The sequence below is a fragment of the Schistosoma mansoni genome, chromosome W, assembly GCF_000237925.1.
Source record: "Schistosoma mansoni strain Puerto Rico chromosome W, complete genome".
Classification (NCBI taxonomy): Eukaryota; Metazoa; Platyhelminthes; class Trematoda; order Strigeidida; family Schistosomatidae; genus Schistosoma; species Schistosoma mansoni.
This window is the reverse complement of record NC_031502.1, coordinates 34,344,518-34,351,956: the sequence shown is the minus strand read 5'-3', so window position 1 is coordinate 34,351,956 and position 7,439 is coordinate 34,344,518.

Genomic DNA, 7,439 nt, shown 5'->3' with positions numbered 1-7,439 from the left:
CCGTTATGCAACAGAATATCTCCGGTAGTTGGCAGCCCCTCGAATTTTTCTCACGACGCCTCACTCCCACGGAGACGAGATATAGCGCTTTTGGTCGCGAACTGCTAGCAGCCTACTGCGCCATCAAACATTTCCGGCACGCTGTAGAAGGTCGTAAGTTCATCTTATTCACCGACCATAAGCCCTTAACGTATGCTCTGCATACCAAGTCTGACCGCTACTCACCACGAGAGTGCAGACATTTGGACTATATCTCCCAGTTCACGACAGACCTTCGTCACGTCAAAGGCGAGTCGAACTGTGTTGCTGATGCTTTATCACGTATCCAACTGAATGCAGTTACTTTGCCAGTGCTCGATCTACCTGCTATGGCCGCCGCCCAAGCAAACGATACTTCATGCACGGAAGCACAACAGTCTACGTCCCTTCAATGCCGGGAAGTACCCCTAGCTACTAGCTCTGGTACTATCCTATGCGATACTTCCACGGGCCTCCCTCGACCCATCGTACCCTCCGCTTATCGCCGTCTCGTCTTTGATGCCCTTCATGGTCTATCTCATCCTGGTATCGCAGCCACCCTACGCCTCATAGCTGCACGATACGTCTGGCCGTCAATGAATAAAGATGTCCGTATGTGGGTAAAACAATGTTTACAATGTCAACGATCAAAAGTGCACAGGCACGTAGCTGCCCCTATTGGCACTTTCGCTACGCCTGATGCTCGCTTCGATCACATTCACATAGACATTGTAGGACCATTACCACCATCGCACGGGTATGATCACATACTCACATGCATTGATCGTTTCACAAGATGGCCCGAAGCTATTCCCATCACGTCTATTACGGCGGAGACAGTTGCTCACCGCTTCGTAGAACGATGGATAGCTATGTACGGTTGTCCCTCGACTGTCACGACTGACCGAGGACAACAATTTGAGTCCGCATTATTCTCCTCACTAACACGGCTGCTTGGTACGGAACGCATACGCACTACCGCCTACCATCCAGCATCAAACGGTTTAGTTGAACGGTTTCATCGCCAACTTAAAAGTGCTCTTCGAGCACACGAAAACAACAATTGGTACGAAACCCTTCCGCTCGTCCTCCTGGGAATCAGAACGAGTCTAAAGGCAGATATTCAATGTTCCGCCGCTGAACTTGTTTACGGCACGACATTGCGTCTGCCTGGGGAATTTTTCACACCACGGAGCAGCACTAAGTTCGGCGAATCAGACTACGTCCAACGACTGTCTGCATTCATGCGAACACTGACTCCGGTGTCAACTCGTATACAACATCGACAGGTCGCTCTCCCTCGAGAGTTATCTACCTGTTCACATGTTTTCATACGAGTAGATTCGGTACGCAAACCTCTACAACAGCCTTACGAAGGACCTTTTCACGTGATTTCCCGTCACGAAAAGACCTTCAAGGTTGATCGACGTGGCCGCATCGAAACAGTCAGCATTGATCGTCTCAAGCCAGCACACGTCGATGACAGTGCTATACCTGATAAGCCGAGACCCAATGTTAGACCCATCAGAGCTTCTAGCGGGATTTCTACATCTACTTCGGATCCCACGCTAGATGCACCTAAGACCTCATTCTCACGTCCCAGTCAACAGCACGTGTCATCTGCCCCGTCTACGGACGAGACTTCCGTCTCACGTCCAGACCTGCAGACCACACCGCCCTTGACTGCGGATGAGATTGCAGGCTCACGAGGTTCGAACGAGACTACCGTCTCACGTTCTGGTCGCCGAGTACGCTTACCCGTACGCTTTCTCGACTAACCTCATAACCAACTACGGATACAGTATAGGAATCTGCCCCTATACTACAAGAAAGCTACACTTTTCTCTTTTTCTATCATTTTTTTTGTTTACCCCGAGCCTACGCCTCCGACCATCGCTGTTCTGGTATCGTCGACTTTTGTCAATCTTGGCGAAAGCTGGCCTGATCACCCACACTATAGTCAACGCACTCAGTCGATCTCTCTGACTCCAAATACGTATGATATACATTTGGTCCCGAACATGGTTATCCTTGTCGCATCTGGTTCCTTGGCTCAAACTGGTTTCGTCCTACGTCTGCAGCGTTTCTGGTCCAGACCTCTACGAACGCAACCTTCAGATTCTGGATACAAACCACTCTGGTGTAGCATGCTAATCCAAGCAATCAATACAGCACGTTCCTTCTGGTACCGTTCTACGTCAAAGACTTTTGGTGGCAACTCGAGGATCAACGATCACTCCCTGTTCTGCCAACGTTTTCGTCCTACAATTGCACGTTTCGCGATCAGTCCCACGAATGAAACCGCTACGTATCGAAAGTGTAAATCCTTTCTAGCGGGGGGCTCCTGTAGTGACCGGCCAGTCTCGATAAGAACACGATTGGAATAATAGAAACAATTATTATTATTGTAACCAATTGTACCAGAGATTGTTTTACTGTATTTGTTTAACTGTATCCGTTTCACTTCTTGTTCCATATACCGCCTGGTTTGGTTCGAGCTTGCTCACGCACTGCTTGTTCGCTTGTACTCTTTGGCACGTCTCGGTATTATTTCGATACCACGAGATCGCCAATAAATATACTTGATCTGGACTAGTAAAGCCTTCTGGTTTACGGGCTATCAAGGGAACCAAGTCATATTTGTACGCGTAATCGAATAGTAGTGGTGATCATAGTCCGTCCACGACTCGACATCCACTACAGATCTAACGCCTGAGGTTTTCAAACGGCTTAGTAAAAATGTATGCATGTGGTTGTGTCAGCAATGCTGCTCGGACTCAAACAGCTTGTTGTCCGAAGCATTTGCAATGGTCAACGCTGCTAAAAGAAGTATTAGTTAGTGTACTCGCTCTGTCAGTACATGAGTCGATAAGAAGTTATCTCAAATAAGCTCATAGTCGACTGGCGCATATGGACCAGATGAGTCAGGACCAACTTCAAAGTGGTCTGTTAGAAATAAAAGCCCAAGAAAGGTTTTTATGTCTCCTCTTCCTCCAAATGGCAACGAGCATGAAACACCTAAGGATTCAAGTGGCAAGGCTAAGTCTGTTTCTAGCAAGAAAAACAACAGTCTGACCACTCAAGTTATCGACAATCATCCGGGATCTCACTGTGTGTATGTAACATGACTGTGATTACTACCCTGATGAAATCTGATGAATGGGTAAAAATTAAGAATAAGAAAAGACCTAATGTCGCTGGAGAAAGGCCACTGTGCCAAACAGCAGTTGATAAATAGAATGCTGATCACAGTGCCAGGTCAGTTGTCTTTCATAGAGTTAAGGAAAGTGGAAGCTCAGAACCCAGAACTCGCTTTGAGCATGATATTGGGTTGATAAAAGATCCACTCGACAAGCCACTGCCTCGGGATGTCTCCTGGGTCACCTTGATGAAGGCTTATAGACTAAGCAGCTGAACGTACTTGAAACAATGTCAAATCAGACTGATAAACGTGGGTTCGAATCTCCTAATTAAAGGGACCTACTACTACCGAACCGACATGAACTAAAGGGGTAAGGAGATTTTGTTCGTAAGGACTTGCCACTTGCGGGAGGAACTAAGGAAACTAAAAATAAGACTGAATGCTGACGAAATTGACCTTAGAATTGCAAACTTTTGGGTGGTGAGGCTTCGACAGAGAATGATGGCGGAGTCACTTTGGGCGCAACATAAAGCCATTTAAATGGTCTTCGGATCTGTTACGAAAATGCCCGGAGTTTGCTTAGTAAGGCTAGGTTACTAGTAGCTGACGAGACAAGATCTCAATATCAGGAAGCGCAAAATATTTGTCCCTCGACCCTCTACAATCTTGTTATTGATTCTGCAGCATACCCTAAACGCTTATACTCGTATATAAACTAGGAGAAGAGGTGACATCCCATAATCATGGGGAGACAGTGGTAATGCATCATTAGTGGAGGACGATTCTCGAATTGCTTTAACGACGTATATACTGTCAGTTCATACAACTCCCCCCACATACACTTACTCTGAATACTATTACCAATAAAGTACCCGATGTTTTTGGTTTGCTAAGTCCATGGGACCCGATGAAATGCATCCCAGGTTACTAAAGGAATCAGCAGATTATGTTGCGAACCCCTTAAGCATATACTTTAATCTGTCTGCAACCCAAGGACGATTATCACATAGCTGGAAGAGTACTATGGTAAGTCCTATCTTCAAAATAGGTATGGGATATAATCCTGAGAGCTACTGACCCGTAAGCCTAGCCAGCTTGGTTGTTAGAAATTTAGAAAAAGATTATTCGCAAGGAGTTGTTTGAATATCTCGACGAAAGCCGGATTCTTTCTGAAAAGCAGAATGGATTTAAACGGGTTATTCATGTCTCACTTAACTATTATTGGCCCGTGAAAGTTGGTGCTCTCTCAAAGATCAGAAACTACCTATAGATGTAGCATAAATTGACTTTAGAAAGGCATTTGACAAAATCCCTCACAACCGGCTGTTATATAAGTTAAGTATTATCGTGATTGAAGGCAATTTATTAGTGTGGATAACGGATTTCCTAGTTGGGCATCAACAAAGAGTCTGGGCGAACTCATAAAGGTCTAGGTGGGAAACTGTGCATAACAAAGTGCCTCAGAGTACAGTTTTCGGATTAGTGTTGTTCCTCTCACATGTTTATAACCTTCTAGTCTCCTATCACTATCGGTCTTGTTATATGCTGACGATGTGAAGATATGGAGAGCGATAAGAAAGTAAAGGTGATAAGTTAGAGCTTCAAAATAACCTGGAGAAATTATCTGAATGTTCTGAATTTGGAAGTTGCCGATACATGCTTCCGATTGCATTGTGACGCATATCGGTCACCAAGGCATAGATACATACACGGTGAATAACACTGAGCCACCTGTTTTCCAGGCATATAATGACTCAGGAATAGTCTTTAGCGAAGACTTAAAAACTACTGCACGCTGCCATGCGGTATAGACAAAAAGTTTCAGAACCTTATTGTCAATGATTAGAGCCTTTGCATATGTCGGCGCTAAAGTCTCTGTGACTTTGTATGAAATATTCGTTCGTCCCAAATTCTAGTACTCCATACAAACGGCTACACTCTGTCCAAAATGAGACGGTAAGGTATTGGAAATGGTTCAAAGCCCGCAAATAAGCTGATCCTCAGAATAGCAAAGCTCCCGATGATCAACTGACTAAACTAGACTTATTTCCATTGTCATATAGAAGAACCAGAGGCGACTTAATAACGGCTTTAAATTACTTAGTAATAAATTTGTATCTGATATGGTCTCATTTTTCTTGTCTTTCAAAAATAAAAATTAACGAGGACACTCTAAAAACACTCACAAGCCCAGAACCAAATAGTTGTTGACTGAACATCGACTTTCCCATCGAATCATCAGCAAATGGAATTTGCTACGTCGACACGTGATTGACGCTTCATCCATCGACACTTTCAGAAAAACGTTGTTCGCGAGGACTATCACATGACATCTGGCCTCCTGGTCTTTCTAAACTGAAGCTAAAATTGATACCTGAGAGCTAATGACGTGACTATTTGAAATAACGGTGTTATTATAGGAGCAAGAGATTTGAAATGATGTTTAACACCAACGTTTAGTTTGGTGATTGTTTCTGGAATAGGGTCGAGTCGTGGCATGAGAAGCCTGGCAACCTAGGGAATACTATCTGCTGGGGACGATATCACCTTGGGTACGTAAAGCTAGTTAAATGTTGCTGAGCCCTACGCAAACCATTCATCAAATTAAACCATTTCTATTTTAGATAGCAAATCATTAAATGGTTGGCAGTTCACCGAACACCGCCAAGGTCAAGGATAACTAACGCAGCCTGACTAGAGGTGAATCACGTGTCAGTGGCGCTAATGTGTTTCTCCAGTCTTTTTTTATGAGATTATGTTTGCTCTAGAGAGTTATTTTATCAGCTGCAGTGCCTAGTTAACACCACAGAATATCGTAGATCAGGTATTACTCGTGAGTTGTGATTGTGACGGAAACCAGGTTACCACATAATTCCCGTCCAACCCAAGTAAGCCCTATCCACATCGTTGGACAACAGTTAGATTGTTTCGAAAGGAAGCCAATGCCATTTTAACTCAAAACTTTAGGGAGGGATAAGTTATTCTCACAATATCTTCTTCATAAGGAATCTGGCAATCACTTATGGTCTCACTTTCAGAACAACACTTCCACTACTGAGACACTCTTATGTTCATTGGTGCAGAGTGTTCATCTAATAGTGCTTAGATTTCAGTCAAGTAATTTTCGGAACTTCGGTTCATATTTTCTAAAAGCGAAAAGACATTATGAGGAAACCAGATTTCACGACAGTGTAAACAGCTCTAAATCGAAGAAATATGACGACAAACCCAGTTAAGCGTATCGAAAAGGTTATTTATGCGCTATGAATCCTGCTTGGCAATATGAGAAACTATAAGAAGCAACTTATGCTGGAGTATTAAATGAATAGATATTATTACAGATGAAAAATACCGTACCTGGAAATACTTCCTCCTACCGATACAGTCGTAAAAGTTTGAGTTCGATGGCTAAGAGCTGGCCGATAATCTCCTATTAGGATTGAAATGCTTTTAGTATGATATTTATTCACTTGTTTATTTCATTTAGATGTTGCATTTAATATAATCCCATATCTAATGGTGGTAGATTCATGTGTTGAAATTAGTACCTGTCTCTACCATTGTCCCAAACATGGTGTAATAAACCTAAGACAACCACTTCAAAGCCTCTTCATGCCAACTGAACGAGGGGTAAATACGGTTTCAGTTCAATCACCATTACAATAGCAATCTTGTTATGCTGATCGGCAAAAAGTATAAAAATCCTGCCAACTCAGGAATAATATCCTGACAAAATCTTTCATAAATCTGATAAGTCAGAAGGGAGCGGTCAACTTTTCAAAAACAATAGACGTTTCTAGCAATCGGGACATCAAGTATCTATCCCACCAGTGTTAGATTCACAATACTAAATCCATCAACAATATGGCAGTTATTAGAATTCAAATTTTTTGATAAAGTCAGAGCTAAGTGGCACTCGAAACCCCAACAACATCTACGAGTTGACCACGCTTCAGAAAATGTTAGTACTATAACAGTAATTGCAAACAAAGCAAAGGAGAAGCAAAACATGTGTAGATGCAGTCAACAATAGAAGAAATGAGATATGTAAAAAAAACAAGGGAATACTCACGGGTGAAGATATGTTCAGTGAAAGTTTTCAGTTATGATTACGACATGCAAACGGATTCTATATAACGTGCCCATTCAGTTCCCATATTAACATTTGAAATAAAATACAACCTTAAATGATGAATAAAAATAGAAGACATAAGATCACTAGGATATCTTAATGGATCTAGATCCTGGTCTGCATTAGAATGCTTATCTACCTTTCTGG